This window comes from Parambassis ranga, chromosome 21, assembly GCF_900634625.1.
Source record: "Parambassis ranga chromosome 21, fParRan2.1, whole genome shotgun sequence".
In the NCBI taxonomy this organism is placed as follows: Eukaryota; Metazoa; Chordata; class Actinopteri; family Ambassidae; genus Parambassis; species Parambassis ranga.
This window is the reverse complement of record NC_041041.1, coordinates 11,544,154-11,563,034: the sequence shown is the minus strand read 5'-3', so window position 1 is coordinate 11,563,034 and position 18,881 is coordinate 11,544,154. Positions and strand designations below refer to the sequence as shown.

At 38.0% G+C, this 18,881-nt stretch overlaps 1 long non-coding RNA gene across 1 annotated transcript; it reads right to left on the bottom strand.

Moving 5' to 3' along the window:
• Window positions 1-593: 593 nt before the first annotated feature.
• On the bottom strand, window positions 594-18,471 carry LOC114426563 (uncharacterized). The gene is made up of 3 exons (XR_003669364.1): window positions 18,180-18,471; window positions 17,902-17,973; window positions 594-1,513 (listed from the first exon to the last, which is right to left on the bottom strand). It is a non-coding gene; the product is annotated as an uncharacterized LOC114426563 (long non-coding RNA).
• Between the last annotated feature and the right edge of the window lie 410 nt (window positions 18,472-18,881).

Sequence of the window (18,881 nt, the reverse complement as noted above, 5' to 3'; positions counted from 1 at the left end):
TTTTGCTTGTTTGCACTACAGAAATCAATACATCAATACTGCGTCAATAGAATCCATCTATAATAGGGCAGCTGTTTGGGGGTGTTCTTACACTAGATGATCCTCATTTTAGGTATGATTAAACAATTCAGTATAACAAGTTAAAGGAAAATGTCTGTTTAGGGAACAAGTCCAAGTCTTTGCCCTTGTAAACACAAAGCCCACATGTGACTGGGAGAGGCCTCAGTTGGGCAGACAGCAGAGGGAGTTAACAAAGCTAATTAGGAGAGGCTGACATGTTAAAGTGAGCTGTGGCTCGGGAGTCAGCTCTATCACATATGTTTCCTTTGTGGCGGGTGAAGTGGCTCCTTTGTTTGTGAATTGATGGCGTTTCGCTCTGCCGTCCCTTTGGGTAGAGGCACTGACCTGCGGAGGCCCCGACAGTGAGAAGAGGCACTTTCTCTGTCTCCCCAATGCCTGCTGCTCCAGCTGTCCCACTCCCTCCCAAACCTAAACCTTCCCAGAACCGTGGATGCACAGTGAGATGGGCAACACCTGTAAAAGAGCGAATACCCCCTCCGCCCAGGCACCACAAAGCAGCCTGCCCACCTGCTACTGAGCTCTCTGGGCCCTGCAGCTTAAACGCTCATTTTGTGCCTCTCAGCACGGGACTTATTGATATAAATAGCTGTGCACAAAGTGCACACTCTGTTTTCTCTTGGTCTGATGCAGTAGGTGTGTACGTGATTATATTCAATGGCAGCCTCTTTCAGGTGGGGATGAAATATGAGCAGTTTGGACACTGGGTAAATGACAATCTCTGCTAGATTCACTGAAAATGATTATAGCACAATTGACATTTATCGAAATGGACAACATGATTCTGGCACCGGTCTTAAACAAGGATTCAATATCTAATATGTAGACACAATATACTCTGTATTAAACATTACAGATGCTGCAATAGATTTAATGATGACCTTACCATTTGTCTTTATATAGCTTGTCCTTCCTCACTGGCAAATCGTACGGTTTGTCCTTGAGAGAGGAATGAGACACTTTATGGTTACAATGAAAAAGACTACGTTAAATCCATACAGTGGTGTCTCTTCACGTATTACTTTGTGTTAATTGTAGCTTAACATATCTACATGCTCGTTTATTACTATTTCACTAAGGTTAACTTGTGTTTGAATCAAAGGGAAACACAACAGTAGAACAAATCGCACTGTGCAGCATTTTAAAGCCTGGATGTTAAAGTATTAACTTGCCCTATGGGTCCACAAACAAAGTTTGAAAAAAGTCAATCTCTTTCATTCACCTAAGCCAGCATGGCAACAGATTAATCCTCACCCATTAAGATGACAAGACAATTTGTGGAGTAGTTGAGTGTAAATAAATACGTTGAGGAGGAGATAATACATTAGGCTGCTGACCGGGCTATTCCATTACAGCAGCACATTTGTTTCCATACACGGAGGAAGCCATTCAGCGGATAGCGTCTTTCCTTCATGAGGTGAAAGTGGAATCTTGCCTGTGAAAAGAAAATAAGGACATCAGGACTCCCCAGCATTAACTTTCATCACAAAAGTCATCTCAGCCACCAGAAATAAAGGCTCTCTCTGAGGCCTGCTCATAAAAAGGAGAAGATATAATACACAGCCTTCAGTTTAAGAGGTAACAATAGTTTTGTCTCCATTAGGTGCCATAAAACAACAGTGACGAGAAGTGCATCTGGTGCCCTGCTATTTCTAAACATGACTGTAAAACGCTGCACCCAATGATCCTGCAGCATCACAAAACAATCCTAAAAACTTTTTCAGATGGTATATATGCGCCTCTAGATTTACAAGCCTCTTCACCATTCCAGGTGGTAGTTCTGTGAGAAGGCAAGAGGCAGTACAAGCTAAGCCAAGTGGCTGCATTGATTTTGTTGTAATTGATCTGATGGTTCCTTGTGATAATTGACAATTATCCCTGATTACCAGACAGGGGCTTAAAATCAGTCTAAGAAAATGACCGGCATTATGGGATGTTGTACAATGGCTGAACAAAGATAAATCAATACACCTCAGAAAGTGCTTAGAAAACAAAAGAGTGTCACACAGGACCACATGCTGCTCTGCCTCTAACAATTCCTGGCAGACAATATACTACCACATATAGTAAACTACACATATACTAATACCACAAGGGATTGAAATTAACACAGTCAATATTAAGAGTATGAAATAAACTCTACTCATAATTGTGTGCATGCTGCAAACCTGCACACGCCTGCATGTTTGTGTGTATGGCTACATGGCTATATTTCTCTGTTAATTTGTGTCTGACCTCCTGATTCCACCAGACAGATGCAACTCATTGCAGCTTAATAAATATAGAGGCCCAGGGGATCTCTGCTAAACAGTTCTATTAAGTTGGAAACATGTCAGCCAATATAAAAGCAGCCTGACCCCGGGAAAGGTCAACTGTGACACGCATGTTTACTCAGGAAAACAACCCGAGGCTGGAAGGTCTTGTTTTATCGGATGTCTTCAAAAGAGAGAAAGAGCAAGAGAGAGAGAGCGTCTGGCTGCCCAGTTGCTGGTTTTACGTGATTTTGGATCTTTGAGTCCACAGAAGAAAAAGCCTGTGTTGTCATTGAGCTTTTCTCTACACAAGTACAATAGCTTGTACATGGGGGTAACAGTATATTTCTCACACCATGAAGACAGATAGATAGATAGATAGATAGATAGATAGATAGATAGATAGATAGATAGATAGATAGATAGATAGACAGACCATTAACCCTGTCACAGGGGAATAGCAGAAGAGAAAGTGAGAAGGCTTTACTTCCTGTCCTCAATAATCTGCTTCTACAATGTTTAATCAGCACATCAAAACATAGAGGGGAGAGGAATTTCCGTGCTTGGTGAGCATATTAGGGATGCAGTCGCAGCGTTAACTAGCATTGATGAACTGTTTGCTTATGCAGTAATAATTAACTTCCATTACATTACTTTGTGTGATTACTTTCTTAATTGCCTGAATTATGCATCAATTTAATATCTAATAACCAGTCTTAGACATTAGACACTGCTTAGACACATTGCATATAGTTTCCCAGCTTTAATTAAACACACTAGAATAAATGAAACGATGTAGGATGGATGTCTTGCAGTGATTTCCTGGGTGCTTAAATATGCTATTTATTATAAAAGCATATAAAAATTCACTTTCTCCTCAGGAAAGCAAACCACAAGATGCCAATTATAGAATGCAAGTTGCTTTGCCATGGCTTTTTGAGAATCTAGACTAATAAATTTGTTGAGTGGGACTCATTGTGCATTATGCAAATACAATACAATGCCATTTTTTAAGTTTCAAAATCACAGAGAAAAACATGTCCCCAAAGATTATTTTAATTATATAGCAGAGTGGGCTCCTCCATTGTTATTGTCCTCTGGTAAGGATCAGTTAGCAGGGACAATAAACGAGGACAGATTCCATTTTTTTGTATCACTTAACACTTAAATGCAACATATCTTGTACACATTCTCTGCATGAAATATGAGCATGTGCTTACTGGATGAAGGTGCAAATGAATGACCTAATCAGAAACATAAAAACACCATGAAGGTAATACAGCCATAGAACAATTACAATATATTTTTTATACATGTTGTATGTCAGAGCATCAGAGCGAAAAAAAAAAAAACCTTCTGCCCAAATGAAATAACTTCTCATCTCTTTTAATGCAATGCAAAAATAAACATTATAGAATCAGGTCCATCTTTCTCAATTGCACCCCTCATGGTACCTGATTTAAATTTGATTTACACGTAGTAAAGCAACTGTATGTCATATGAACAGAATATAATTAAAAAGCCATCCCATGGAAGCACTAGGTCATTCAATGAATTGATATTAACGTCTGGTCCTCTTGTATCATCATTTTACCCTCACTCAAAAACTGACATATCCACTTAAAAAGAAAAATGAACCCTATTTTCCTCATCAGCAGTAGTTTGGGAAACCTACATGTACCAGAAAAGAAACACTCTCATACTTCGTTATAAAGCAGCACAAAAAAACTGTGTGATTAAAAACTATATTTTACTGTATTTTACACAAATTATTGTAAATTATATGTGAATAAAAGTCACTGAGAAAAATCACCTATGACTTAAAAAAATAAAATCTATTTAGCTGATCTAAACTCATGCAAATCTGTGTGAATGGTGGTAGGTCTGGCAGCATCGTTAGTCTGCCTTTTAAATGATTTTCTGGAGCTGGTGAGCTGCTAGCAATGCAAGGTTAGACAGAAAATGATGGCAGCACGCGGATGCTTCACAGACCTCATGATAGTTTCCGTCTGTCATTATTTACGTCTGACTAGTCGCGTCATGTCAGCTACCTAGAGAGACACTTTTAATGTGAACCCCCCTCCGTTCTCCTATTGCTCTTCACAAGCAGTGTAGTATACCATTATTTCTTTGCTTCAGTACCTTTAGGTGAAGCTCGCCCTCCCATCAGCCAGAATCAAAGACAGATTCCCTGCTTGGTATTGTACATGCCCATGTTTTTGCAGAAGCTACATACTGCAATGAGGAAGTCAATTCTGTATCTCATTTGACTAATTAAATAAAAAAGGGGGGAAAATATTCAGTGATGTGGTGTTTGGGGATTTAAAATCTGGATCTCAAAAGATTTGGGAGGGCACAGCTGCAGCAGCAGTTCCATAATGAATATCTCAAATGTTTCATAGTTACTGTTATACTGTATGCAGCTGCATACATCTGCAGTCATTAGCTAACACAATATATTCTCCTGAATAGAGAAGTGCACTTAATATGCTAAGAGTGATGAAGTAAAGAAACACTGAGAGCACAGCCAAAAGTAGTATCTTATGAGTTCTCACAACATACAAATTTATTTCTCAACAGTTACCCTCTAGCTCAATAAGATGGCCATTTATCACAGCGCTACCCATGAATCAAGTCAGGTTGTGAAATCGATCATTGATTCACCTTATTCCCTTGTTTTTCCATCTGAGCCACATAATGATCATTAAACTGACCACAGCATGTCCAAAAAATGGATTTATAATACTCTGAGCTCAGCCTGAATCATCACAAGAATGGTATCCTGAGGAAAAGTTGACACAGACATAGCATAGAGAGAAAGAACATTAATTTACCATATAACACTCTTCCTCTGCAACTTTTAGTGTGGCACACTTGTGCTGTGGAAGTAAAAACCACAGGCCCAAGACCTCTTGGCTAGAGTCCATCTCTATGCTTTGTGCACGTGATCACAGCCTAGATGAGCATGCTTTAATGGGGCTGCTTAGCCCCATCATGACCCAATGAGTGCCGGCTGTGGAGTGGATGTGCTTGCTGTATGTGTGTGTGTTCCCAGCAGGGAGACAGTGCCTTATGAAGGTCACAACTGCAGCAGTCTGGGGCTCTCTAAGTGAACCCTGGAGAGGATAACAAGCCACATCTAACGCTCTCTCTTTGTGCTCTCACAGCTGCTGATTCACCTGAGTATAGTGCCATCTAAAACATAGTTAGCACAAAGCAAAGCTACATTTTATCTCAGACTGTACCAAAAAAAAAAAGCTGTGCATGAAAATTACTGTGCAGGATTATTATCTTCAGCCTCAGTCTAAAATGTATTAGTGTTGACCCAAGATGAGAAATGTGGTGTTTTGCAAAGCAATTCTTGCACAGTCTGTATACAAAAATGGAAAAATGAGGAATACCATTTGCCTCTTGGGAATTTCAGTTCAACCACAGTGTGTGACAGTATTGCCCTGTGTTATGGCCACCTAATGGACAATGTAGCATTAATTCAGCTTCAGATGAACAGGCAGGACAGCAGAATCAAAAATGAGGAGGGGGCCCTAGGTGTATGAATTATGCATATTACATTACCATAACACTACAATATACTGTGCGACAAAACAACACAGTGAAAATTGAGCTTCGACTGAGATATTGAACAATTTCCTACATGGTTCTTGCCTACCTTAGAAGTGAAATTGTATTAAGCTTGCTCAATAACAGCAGAACCCATATGAGATTTGTATGTTCACATCTAGTCCATGGAACAAAACACTATGTAAACAAGTCGGGGATAATTGAAAAGAAAGTCTCCTGACTGCTTTCCCAGGGACCTATCATTCAGGTAGATGGGAATTTGGTTAAATGGCAGGAGAGAAATTACCTTTTTTATTGATTTTCCTTAAGACATCAAAGGCAGATAAATGAAATTGAGCAATTTACTTTATCAGGCCCTGAAATGGTATTCAAGCAAAACATGTCAGAAACTATTATTTGCAATCATGTTGTTCTTATTAATCCTGAGGAAAAATGGATAAATGAAAAGGCACAAAGGAATTTAGTGGGCTACAACACATTTTCAGTTTGTATTAGGCCATAAACAGTGCAGAGAAACAGATGCAGTCACACAAAGCAAATGAAGTGAAAAATTAAATTGTAACTTTTAAACAAAGTTCTTATGCAAACATCACTTGACAACTAGTTTTTGCGATCATTATAAAGGATAATAACTATTTTGTATCAATGTTATAAAAACGAGCATTAAAATGATTCCTGTTCTGCAGGTATGTGACTGAGACTGTGCCAAATGCTTTTTGGAGAATAACTGTCACTAATTAAAAGCATATTAGCTACTTTTTTATGCCATTGAAATGACAGCATTGTTGTTTTTGGTCACAAAAACCAAAAACAACAATTTTCTTTTCGTGTTCAATAATATAAGGCAGACAACCTCCCTGATTTGTAGGTGACTGCTGTAAAAGAGACAGCCTTTAGCTGCAGCACACACTGTAAGTGTGTGCTGTGTAAAACAGTATGTGGTATTGGTAACTGCTTCTGTTCAAGCCTTGTAATCATTACCTGGCATCTTATTGCCTCTGTGGCTTTTAAAGCTCTTGTCTCACCCCCAGAAAACAGGGAGTTATAGCTGATCTTTTATTAAAACTTTAGGAGAGCGTCTCTCTCTGGAGGGGGCGGAGGAGGAGTGGGACAAATTAGTGTTGACAGTAGACACTTAAAGCAGGAAAATCACAGGCCCACTGGGAGGCAGGAGCCACATGGGGCTCCCCGCCTGTGTAAAGAACACTCCAGATTTCACTTGAGATGCAGTCGCCTTTTAACAGGGCAGGGGGAATGTCAACAGACCCTCTTGAATGAACCAATAAAGCCACTAAAAGGAGAGGATTAACCAGCTGATATCAGGGACAGCGGTTTGTTTTGAATGCAGCTCCCCCTCTCTGGAACATGCCCTGAAACACACTGGGCGGAACATTTCCTTTGCTGCTACACTGTCACAATTGTATAGTTAATTGTGCAAACACTTGATTGTGGTCACACCAGATTTAACCATGTAATTGACGTTACTACTACTTGATTGGAAGGAGCATAGAAAGATAGCTTTGTAATAATTTGTAAATTGAATTGTTTTCTCCTGACCTCAAAAAAATGTACCAGTTTCAACCCTTTTTTATAGCCCTGGCACTATTGTTGCTTTTACTGCCCATTTATCAGACAGTGCTTCTGCTTGTAAGTGAGGCTACACAACATGAAACGGTAATTAAAAGACATCGGGGCTTTCAATCTCTTCTTAATTTACCTAACAGCTGTGATGAAAAGCCCTTAGTCCAATTAATGTGTCAAAATATAATCCAACAATGTCACGACCTTCTCACAATGCCATTAACTTCAAATAAAAGATGTGGCTTAAAATAGATGTATCTGAACTACCGTACCTATAACCACAATGTGTTTAATTTTTGTAAATCACTGTTGTAGCTTTTGCTCAGATGTTTAACTGGTGTGTTTAAATGAAGCTCAATGAGGATGTTTTAGAGAGGGAGGGTTCTGCTAATGACATCTGATATGACCATAAATATATATCAGAGGTGTGAGGTTATGCACTATAAATACAGGCTCTGACGCATTGGCTGATGAATGGGGCAGGCCTTTCTGAAACTTTCTGCCACCATTTACAACAAAGCTTCAATGTTTATGCTAAGCTTCATCATTGCAGTAGAATTCAGACGTGTGAAAATAATATTAACATTTCTTTTTATTGAGAGCTGCTTGTTTTTTCATTCAATCCTAATGAGTTTTTCTGATTTCAGTGTTAGGATAAGATGATTTGCAGTTAATTACTGGTTAATATCCATGCCACAGAACTTTGCCATGCACCAGGAACTTGTAAACACATGATCCCAAGCATGTCATAAAAAGAGAACTTGCTTCTTCCTCTTATTAAGTCTGCTTGCATCTGCTTTGGTTGAATTTATTTCACAGTAGTTCCCCGCGTATGTCATATCCCTGGGTCCTTTCTCTTCAGTACGTAATTAGCTGAAATGCTTCCTGCCATCATATATAGTTTCTAGATTTTACTTGTCTCAGTGTATGTTTTTAGCGCTCACATATTTGTGCATTTATAACCTTGAGTAAACCATTTGATTGTGCTATATATTGATAAAATATCACATTTTTACAAACAGATTTTAATTTGTTTTCATTCTCAGACCGGCTTTCAGACTGCAGACTGCATAAAGTATAAGCTGAATCATGTGTTACAAAGGTTGGTTATAACGTCCCAGGGTTATGCCAGGGTACTTCAAATTATAGGAAAAAACAGTTATGTATGAGAGAGCTGAAAACAGGCAATAACACAATTAGTATTTCAGGGCATCTACTGGAAACTTACTTTTCTATGTCAAGCAGAGCAATGTGAGATGAATTTAGGCATTTGCAATGTGTAGCTGATTTATTATTGAGGAGGTGAGGGTAAAACATTGAGGGATTTCCCTTTAATCAGATCTCTTAGGAGTCCATGTAGTGGACCAATACCCCAATGAGCTCCCTTTTAGAAGCCAGGAATATTAGATTGGCTGCACGCTGCCTCAGTTTTAGCCTCAATCAGAGGGAATTGGGGAGGATTTTGTTAAATCTAAGAGCCTTTTACATCTCAGAAAAGTTCATTTCTCTTCATCTATTAACTCTGAATAAAAACCAACCATCATTTATGCATTTGTCCATTTCAAAATCCTCAACCTCGTGAGCTGTAGATCTAAGCCCAAATTTTGAGCTTATGGATGACCAATCACAGAGGTGTGTGCCTCAGAGCTGAACCACAAATGGATCCTTCACAGCATTGTAAATCAGACCTCAAAGAGTATTATTTAGCCTGAAGCAAAGAGTGCTTGTTTATCAGATGGTGCCTGAGTCTAGGATAAAAACCTCCCCATAAATCTGGATACCTTTTATGTGCTCATGCAGACTGGCTGGCTCGTTCTGACTTTAAGGCTCTCAAGAATGCAGAGGTAAGCATGGCATTCATGTCAAAGAGCAAACATTGTTGCAGGAGTTCCTGAAGACAACTCCTAATGGACATTTTTATGGGATGTTTAAACACATTCTAATTGGTCTTAATGTACCTTTAATGGCACATGTGTCCTATCTAAACATTGCTGTCATTTCATTCAAGTGCAAACAAACTATAAACCACAAATCAGCGACAAATCATGACGCTTAAAGGGTGACTCCAAGGTGAATCTTTGGTCTGGCTAAAAGCCTTACATTCATGATTTAGTGTGCGCAGTCTATACACAGGTTCAATAAGCACTGTCAATTTCTCACATGAAGTGTCACTCGGTGCCACACCATATCCGACAGCGTGCTAGATGTAAGTTATCACGACTGCAGCGCTCCAGCAGGTGATTTTCTGAACATTTTATTTGGTTGCCTGATATATTGCCGCTCAGATATGGCATTGCCAAACCCCAGATGATAAATCAAACGTGCAGTGGCTGCCTCTGATAACTCAATAAGCACCTGGACTCCTCCTAACATGTCACACCTGCACTTCTACATATACAACTCTCATTCTGAGGCCTCACTGGGGGGCTCAATACACCTGCCTAGTGCATTTCTGCAGCGTAGCAGCTGGGAGAGAAACATCATGCATGCTTAATTAGGAGGATCGAGAACCATGGGAAGAGGTCTCTAATTTCTGATGCACATTATGTACTCTTTACCATATGAAAGAGCACATGTAAAGATATAAACTGCTACTCCAGTAGAACATTCATTTTTGTGAATTCTAGTCTGTTCACACAGCAGAGTATGAAGAAGATTTAATTTAATGAGCATACTTGAGCATATTCAACAAGAAAATACCAAGGGGAGATATTGTCAATCAATATTATTGTATACTTTCCATCCAGTCAATTTAGTGCATACTCAGGAACCATTACAAAGTGTAATAAATAGGGGTGTGTTCAAGAAAATAATAATAATATACTGATTCTCAAAACCTGGAGGCATTTGTTAAAAAATGTTCCATGTCAAATGCGCAAAAAACCCATTGTAAGTGCATACATTGTGCATTTACACTGTTAACAAGTATTTAAGCCAAACACTGACTTTCAAACCTGCAAGATAAATAAGATGATGTATTGTATCAAAAGAGTTCATCATTTACAGTTCAAGTATTTAAAAATCATTCCCTTTTTCTATTCCAAGTACAGAGCTGAATAAGTTAACAGTAAGTTATAGATAATTATTCTATAAGGTGTGCTGGTCTAAAAAACAGGTGCCCTGCAGAAAACATTTCCCAATAGTTGTGTTATGGCCCCATGCACAGAGGTAGTGCGAATATGAGAAGCCATTTCAGACAGGAGGTTACATTTTCAATGAATTTTTCAGTGTTTTACAAGGGCAATCTTCTAGTGTGAGAGTATTGCTTATAAGGTGTGACTCTTATCAACACTCCACAAGCTATGTGTTTATCACAGACTTAGAGTCATACGCCTAAATCTGATGTGAGGTGCAGCATTGCAACAGAGGCTATAAACCCTATAAGGGAGTGAGAAGTGGAGAAGCAGTATGGTAACTCAGAACGTCCTGCTGTAATTATGGCATCCATGAAAAGATGAAATTGAGTGCAGACTAAATCTGTAGCTGCAGGCAAAATCAACAGCTTGGCATTACTCAGTGACCCCTACCTATCCTGAGGATACAGCAAACATACCAAAATTTTCCAGCTTTTTTTTTTTTCCATCAGTCAAGAGTGAGGGAATGAAGTGCATCGATTGCTTGTGATTATTAACTAGACTGAGATAAGCCCTCTCCTTATTATGCAGATTACTGAGGCTCCCCGCTCCAGCATATTGTACAGATGCAAGGGAGCAGCTGCTCTTACAGATGGTGGGTACACGGATCTATCATTATGCCTCCATTGTCTCCACTTCAATTGTTTGGGGGACAACAGAACTGCATCAAAGAGGAATCCGACTGCAATGAATTAAGAAAGAGAAACGAAAGCCATCAACTAAATTTATACACCGGAGGCCGTGGAATGGAGAGGAGCGTAAAGCTGAAGCTATTTCCTATATACAGCCATGGAATCACCCAGTCATGTATACTGTACCCAAATCTGTTAGATGCAGCACTGTGCACCAAACATATGTTGTTTTTATTCACAAACAGATATTAATTCTGTACTCGAATATTAATTCCAACGTGGAAAAATGCCTTTAACCAGACAAAAAAAACATAAACCTTACAGCTCAAAATATTAACATTAAATTACACCTCCTGATTTGTGTAAATCTAAAAGACTAAAATCATCACTATTACTGTACTACAGATAACAACTCTCCAATAATTAACTGTAACTTTAATATGATCCCACAAAGACAGCCATAGTGAGAGAGGAATATTATGCAGACAACATCAATTTTGCCCTTAAGGGAAACCTCTGGTTGACCATTTGACTCACCACACCTCCTGCTGTGCACTGCTGAGATCAGGACACTGGTAGCTCCTCTGATCAAACATGACATTACACTGGAGGGAATTACATGCTCAGATTATAACAGAGAAGGTCACACCGAGTCGTAAGTCATGACAGCAGTCTCACACTATTTCACAGATAGCAAGGGCTAATAGTGCTTTAAGAATTAATGCAGTGACATTAAACCGAGTACAATACCAGCTTTCAACCCTTGTTAGACATGCTGATTTAAATATATCTATGATGTATTGTAAAATCTGCTTAGTTATTAACGGTTCTTCAATAGGTTTTGAAAGACGATAACTAAAAAAACATAATATATTGACATGAAACATCACATACAATAATGAAATGCGGTCCAGTATGAGGCAAGATAGCAGTGAGCCCCACACTTACACAATGACTAACATATGCGATTACACTGAACATAGTCACACCAAACTGCCTGACAGAATCTAATTTTGTGAGAAAACTATCACTATAAACAAATTGTAATGCTAGCCAGTCTTAGCGTTTCTGATTTGTGAATGTTTAGTAGTCGAGGAAGCAAGAAGCTGTGTGACTGTAATCTTACACCTATAGATGCTAAACATTATACAGTATACACTGCCTATATGTCTTTAATATAATATAGTATAGCTAAAAACAGAATAATAATAATAATGCCCATGAAAATGCCCAGCTCTAATTATTTTCCTTCCTTTACCAGTTTGTTTGTTAAATTACAGTTTCAAATTTAAAAGGACTCACTAATGTCCCAAAGATAACTGGTTATCCTGCATTATTTTACATTACTCTAGTAAAGGATGCTAAGTGCATTTCTTCTGTACCACTGGAACCATTGATTACAAAGAAAGTCTCTCAACCACAAGTGCGAGATGCCCACTATCATCCATACAGAATAAGCAGTAATTCCCATAAGGTGGAGGGAACTTACATTATTTGTGCCAAATAGAAAATCAATTGGTAAGCAGAATATATTCCTTTATCAATATCCCACAGAAGCTGCTGTCTTGAGATGATCTCAGTATGAATTAATAAATCCCTGTTTACCAACTTCTTTCACTTTGTGTATTCACAACTCATGGCAGAAGAACAACTTACTAACAATTCAATTCCTCCCAATGTGATTTGCATGTGGATAAAAAAACCCACAAAGGGCAAAAGGAAATTCTAAAAGCATCCCAGCAGGACACAAAAAGCTGGATTTCAACATTAATTCCTTAACTTGTATCTGCTATATTCAAATAAATAACAGTTTTCCTTTCTTCAGTCATGTGTCATGGGTGGATAGATTGAGCTCCTGTCAGAGCACAAAGCTCCCCTCGCAAGTCCACATTGCCTCATCTGTTGTTAGGACCTGGTCCACATGGGGCCAAATTTGATTGGAAAGCCCAAAGGGAGGAGTTCCACCAGTCACAGGGGCATTGTTAGCGCCTCCAAAATGGCCAGAGAAGAATGACTGATTATGCAACCACAACCAGGGTTACTAATAGGAATTCTATTTGAATTTCTAACATAACAGATGTTTGCTGGGCACCTCCATGGAGTGCGTATACACAGTTATGCTAATTCGCCAGTGTTTCCCTTCAAGTTAGCTCAGAGTCATTAGAGCACACAGCTAGCTTGGATCCCTCTGTCAAACTAATAATTGGCCATTATTGATATTAATTAACATTTTTGCTCTCTCTGTCCTTTTTGACCCACTATCTGTTAGTAAATCCAGTTACTGAGTCCTATTAGGGCAATAAAAACCACGGGACTCTATGGTGGTTGCGAGTCATTTATCAGAAAGAGAACATAAAGCCAATTAGGAAGGGGTGCAGACAGTTGTCTTCATTCTCCACTGACTACTTCTTGATCTCCATTATAAATTGCTAATAGAGCAAATACTGGTTAACAAAGAGGGGGGAGTGGTGGGTTACCATTGCTTACTCCCACCCCTGATGGCAGGTGAATAGCACCAGTAACAGTAGTTTCCGTTTGATGAGGCCATACCAACATCAGCTGCAGTTTTTCCTAACCTTCTTCTGCACATCTAGCAACCATGTTAATTACCCTAGAACTAGATTGTAACATGTAGGTAATTCATCCTATTAGCTATTGGTCCCTCTGCTATTATGATGCAATGAGCTTGAGAAGTGCTGTCCACCATAGGTTTATGTTCTCAGATCAAGAAATCCTAATAGGTGTATATTGACTGGTTTATTTTCCACAAAACTCCAAAGGGACCAGTGGTTGCAAGAAAATATATCAAAAAGGCTATCAACAATGGCTGGGTCTTCTGTGTAAAATCAATAGCGCGCCATAGATGGCTTGAGTTTTCACAGTTCTCTCTCGTCATTTAAAAAGACTGTAGACTATATGATGCCTGGAGGGACCCATGAGATTATTGTAACATAGCAACCATGCTATATGTTTGAAAAGGCACAGATTAGTAATAACATAATCTGTTATGCCATTGCCAAAACAAAACACTAAAGGCTGTTGTTTTGAACTTGATAACAGGTTATTGCTGTTCTAACCCGAGTCTTTGGGAATTAATGGTTTAGTTTTCCAGAACAAAAGGACTCAGTAGCATGAATGATCATGAGATGTTGTTGAAGCATTAAGCCTCACATAACCTATGTGAATTACAAGTTATGCTCCTGCTCCCTGAATCCAGATGCTACCGTAGCAGCCCAGGTTTATGACAAGAGGTATTGCGGTCCCTTAAATGAGCAGTATTTAATAGCCTGGATTCAAGTGTAAAGGCTTTCTCCCCTGTGCATTACTCCAAGAACCTAATTACAAGTTTCATCATCAATCATAAGCATTATTTATTCAGTGAAATGAATTTCTAATTAATAACTGATGAGCATTATGGCCTCAAAGACTGTAAAGCTATTAATTATGGTTGGCAATAGGGAATATCCCTGTAAAGGACTACGTGGTGCACAGTCACAGCACAGTAATGCCAACAGGCTAATGTCCAAATAGTAGATGCACTAGACAGAAAAACTGTGTTAGCTAAATTGGAACTGGTTTGGTTTTTGTTTGGAATTGTTATGTTGTTTGCCACTCTCTATCATAAAACACATGTTTTGGTTTAATGTTTGTCTGCAGCAGGGAATGTTACTGTATTTAAGAACACATTCAAAATCATTAAACATTTTTTCTGCTGTGCTTGAATGTAATTTCTCTTGACTGTCTAGTACTATGTTTTGCATTGCAGTCTTTCAAAATTGGTTAGATTATTACTCAATGAATGTCATTTAAAGACACAGTTGATGAAGTATAAAAAGGGTACATTTTATTCTTCATCATTACAAAACAAATCCATTAATGATTTTTATGTATGGCATTCTAGATGTTTGTTCAATACTATTTTCCTTGTGTTTTATCTTATTTGTTCTTAGGTAAATTGCTGATCATGCAGGCTGTTTTTAATCACCAGCCTGTCCCATCCACACCTGGAATTCACACAGCGAAATTAAAATAAACAGTTAAACAGACTTTCTAAGGGAATGACAACATATAAAATACATTATATTGAATGTATATTTTATGTAGCTACTGTGCATGAATTGCTGATGCATCCTTTGCAAATCTAAATCAAATTGTATTTTTTATTCATATATCAGTTTCAAGTTAACTCAACAAACAATTCCATGCTGCCTAATGCATATTTTATTACTATTTGGAACCCAGGTCACAGGAGAGATAAACATAACAGCAAGACACACAAATGATTTGAAAAGAGAGACATAATTACATCACAGCCTGTTTGTAGAGAGACTGCAGGTCGTGAGAAGGGATTCAAAAGTCAGCTTTGATTCTGCTGGCCTGACCTCCTACAGGAGGGTTTTACAGAACATGTGACCTGATGGCAAATGACCACTTTCGGGAAGAAAGGAAAACATACATATAATTATTGAATTTCACATGGTTATTGAACTATAACTGTATATTTCTTTTATAGATGAGCATTATCCACACACAAAATAAACCCTGTGCACTGTCATTTTGCACATTATTGATGACTCTTCTACTCATGATTATTATTATGTTTTTGACTGCAATAAATAATAAACAACACATCTGACATATACTCCATCACTGCAAATGTATCTAATTTATACACAGGATTACATCTTTGCATTACTGAAGTTGTGCTCCCCTGGATTAATTCTTTTCCAGCCTCATTTCAGTTTGCAACAACCACAGGTCACAAACATAGATTGGTTATAATGAAAGTAGATTATTGTACATCTTCCCTCAGACATTACAATAAAATAGACACATTATGAAAAAGACGCAAAGAAAGTCAAAATGATGATAAAGAACTATGAGAGGCTGTAATTCTGTCATTTAGAAAATGAAAATCAGTGAAGCAGCTCCTTAATTTATCTGTTGTTTCAATTCAGCACAAAATTTTTGCACATTTGTGGCAGTTTTTTTGCATATATTCATCTCACACAACTCTATCTGCACAAAACAGAGATAGATTGAGTCATGCATGGCTGTTTAAGCCATTCAGAGTAAATGTAATAAATGTACATGACTACAATGCTGAATTGCAGCCGTGTATTAATGCGTTGTACTTCCTCATGGGTCAAAGAAAGCAGGATTTTCACATGATTTTTACATGTTGGTAAAGTCTCATGTGTTAGCGGCTCCAGTCATGTTAATGTAATTGAAACTCAAGCCTGTTTGTTTCCAAACTCGACAATTCACTGTGTGCAATGGAAATTTGGACATGCTCTTTGGTTTATTTAAAATATGCTTTCTATTCTCTTTCACTTTTTTGGTAAAACAGCAGAACACAAAAGCGCAAAAGCAGCATGTCCTCTGGGCTCTGCCTGAATTGTATCATTCATTGTCTTGTGCTTTTTTAATCAGGGTCATAAGGCATAGAAGTCACTGTGCTGGTCAGACCCTTTTGTGCTGGACTACAGAGTAAAACACCAATAAACTGACATAGGAGCACTGCAGCCAATTGTGAATTCAACACTACTACAAACATTTACCTACTTTTCTGGCATTTTATTGACATATTTCGTTTTGCTGTCTCAAAGCTTAATAATAAGTTTATATTTTTCATGATATCCATACTAAATATATCTAAATCACAACTACACTCAGTTTATGGATCATTATAAATACAATTCAACACACACTGACAGATACCAGTAGTTTGATTCTGCCACCATATTGTTAATGTGTCCACTAGTGGTGGCATAATTTGCAAAGTAAACTAAGCAAAAATTAACACTTAACAATGTCACACTTTATAGTGTCAATTGTTTTCTTTACACACACAAAAATAGATGACACTGGCAATTAAAACCAGTCACCAGTCCATTGCAAAATGAAATTTGCTTGCTTGTTATGAAAAAAAAATGTCTGCTTGTTTGTTGCCAAAGCATAATTTCTCAAGAGGAGAAATCATGGATGCACCTTCTACTGCCGTAGTGCTACACCAGATCAAATGAAGGGGACTTTCCATAAGTGGCAGCACTTCTCCCAACACTGTCATCAAAGCTAAATTTAGGATTATAGCATCACAGAAAGTAAGTGAAACCTCCATGACAATAATTCATGTGATAATCAGAAAACCAAGCTGTATCTATAATCTGTCCACAAGCAAGACAAAGCTCTTTAGAGTAATTTCCTCCATTTGTGTCAAATGAGTTTCGCTTCTGCTCTTCCCCTTTAGGAAGACTAATAGAAGGTCTGGAGTCTATGCATTCCAATTGAATATGAGCACAGATTTAGACCAATCCTTTCACCAATAGACATCGATCAAAATATTGAAAGTTTTCAAAAGTTTGTCAGTGTTTACTGTCAGCTCTTATCATTCGGGTGCAGGTGATTTTCCTTTTGCAAAAATCTCTTGAGAGGTGCAAAACTATGTTTGCATGCAAGACAATAAGTTTATATCATTTCAGTGTTGTTTGTATTGCTTACACCTATTATCTTGATGTAAAGTCTACAAAAGATGTGTGCATACAGAGCTATATGCTGTCTAAACCAATTCAGGAGTTGAATGTACTGATGGATAACAGCATTAATGACTTCTGTAAAAGGTCTGGCACACTCGTGTTTACTTACCTTCTGTCTTTGAGGTAGGCCTGAATTACTGAGAAGTGGAGTTCAGACTTGTAGCATCCTATTCTTCCTGAGCTTAAAAGGGTGTAAATAGGATAATGTTAAAGATGAATCCCCTCACAGCAAGAACAGAGAACATTTTTAGCCGTCAACTGCATTGCAAAATCTCACCTCCACTAGTTTAGCATTCCTTGCTAATGCTACTAGCAATTTCCGGCTGATTTTTAAAACGCAGTTGCTTACTCGGTTGCTTACTCTGTTTTCCCGCTATACTAACTTACCTGTTGCTTTTAAAATGCAGACAGTCATTGACACGCGTGATAACAAAATGACACACTGCACTGGACCTGTGCCGGAGGTATCACAGGATGATCCGGATCGGAGTCCACTGCTATTGTTGACGTCATCATTAAACACCTTCTTGCTAACATCTTGTTAACGGTATTGTCCACGACCTACAAAGACGAGATTTGATTGGTTGTTAAATGCACCTGGCTGAAATCCAGCGTTTCTATTGGTTAATACTCTAGCATACCATCATACGTAATACATGATATATCTAATATTTTTAAGCATTTTATCTATTTTTGACTTCCCTGTTCTATTTTGTATTGTTTATTTGTTTATTATATATATATATATATATATATATATATATATATATATATATATATATATATATATATATATATATATATATATATATATATATATTATTGTATATTGTGCATATTCCTGTTAGAAATGACCATAGGAAGCATGCAATAATTTTTCCCTTTACAACCACCTCCTTTCAGACAACAGTCTATAATGTGTGAACCAATTGTATTGTGCTAGTCTCTTATTGGATTTCACATGATTGGTATTTTAATTGCCTGTTGCTTGAACTTGCCAAAACTCTGCAGGTCAGTTCATTATGCATTATTTCTCTCTTACAGCACAGCCGGTTCACCACTGAAATAGATACACTATGTCATCCTTCA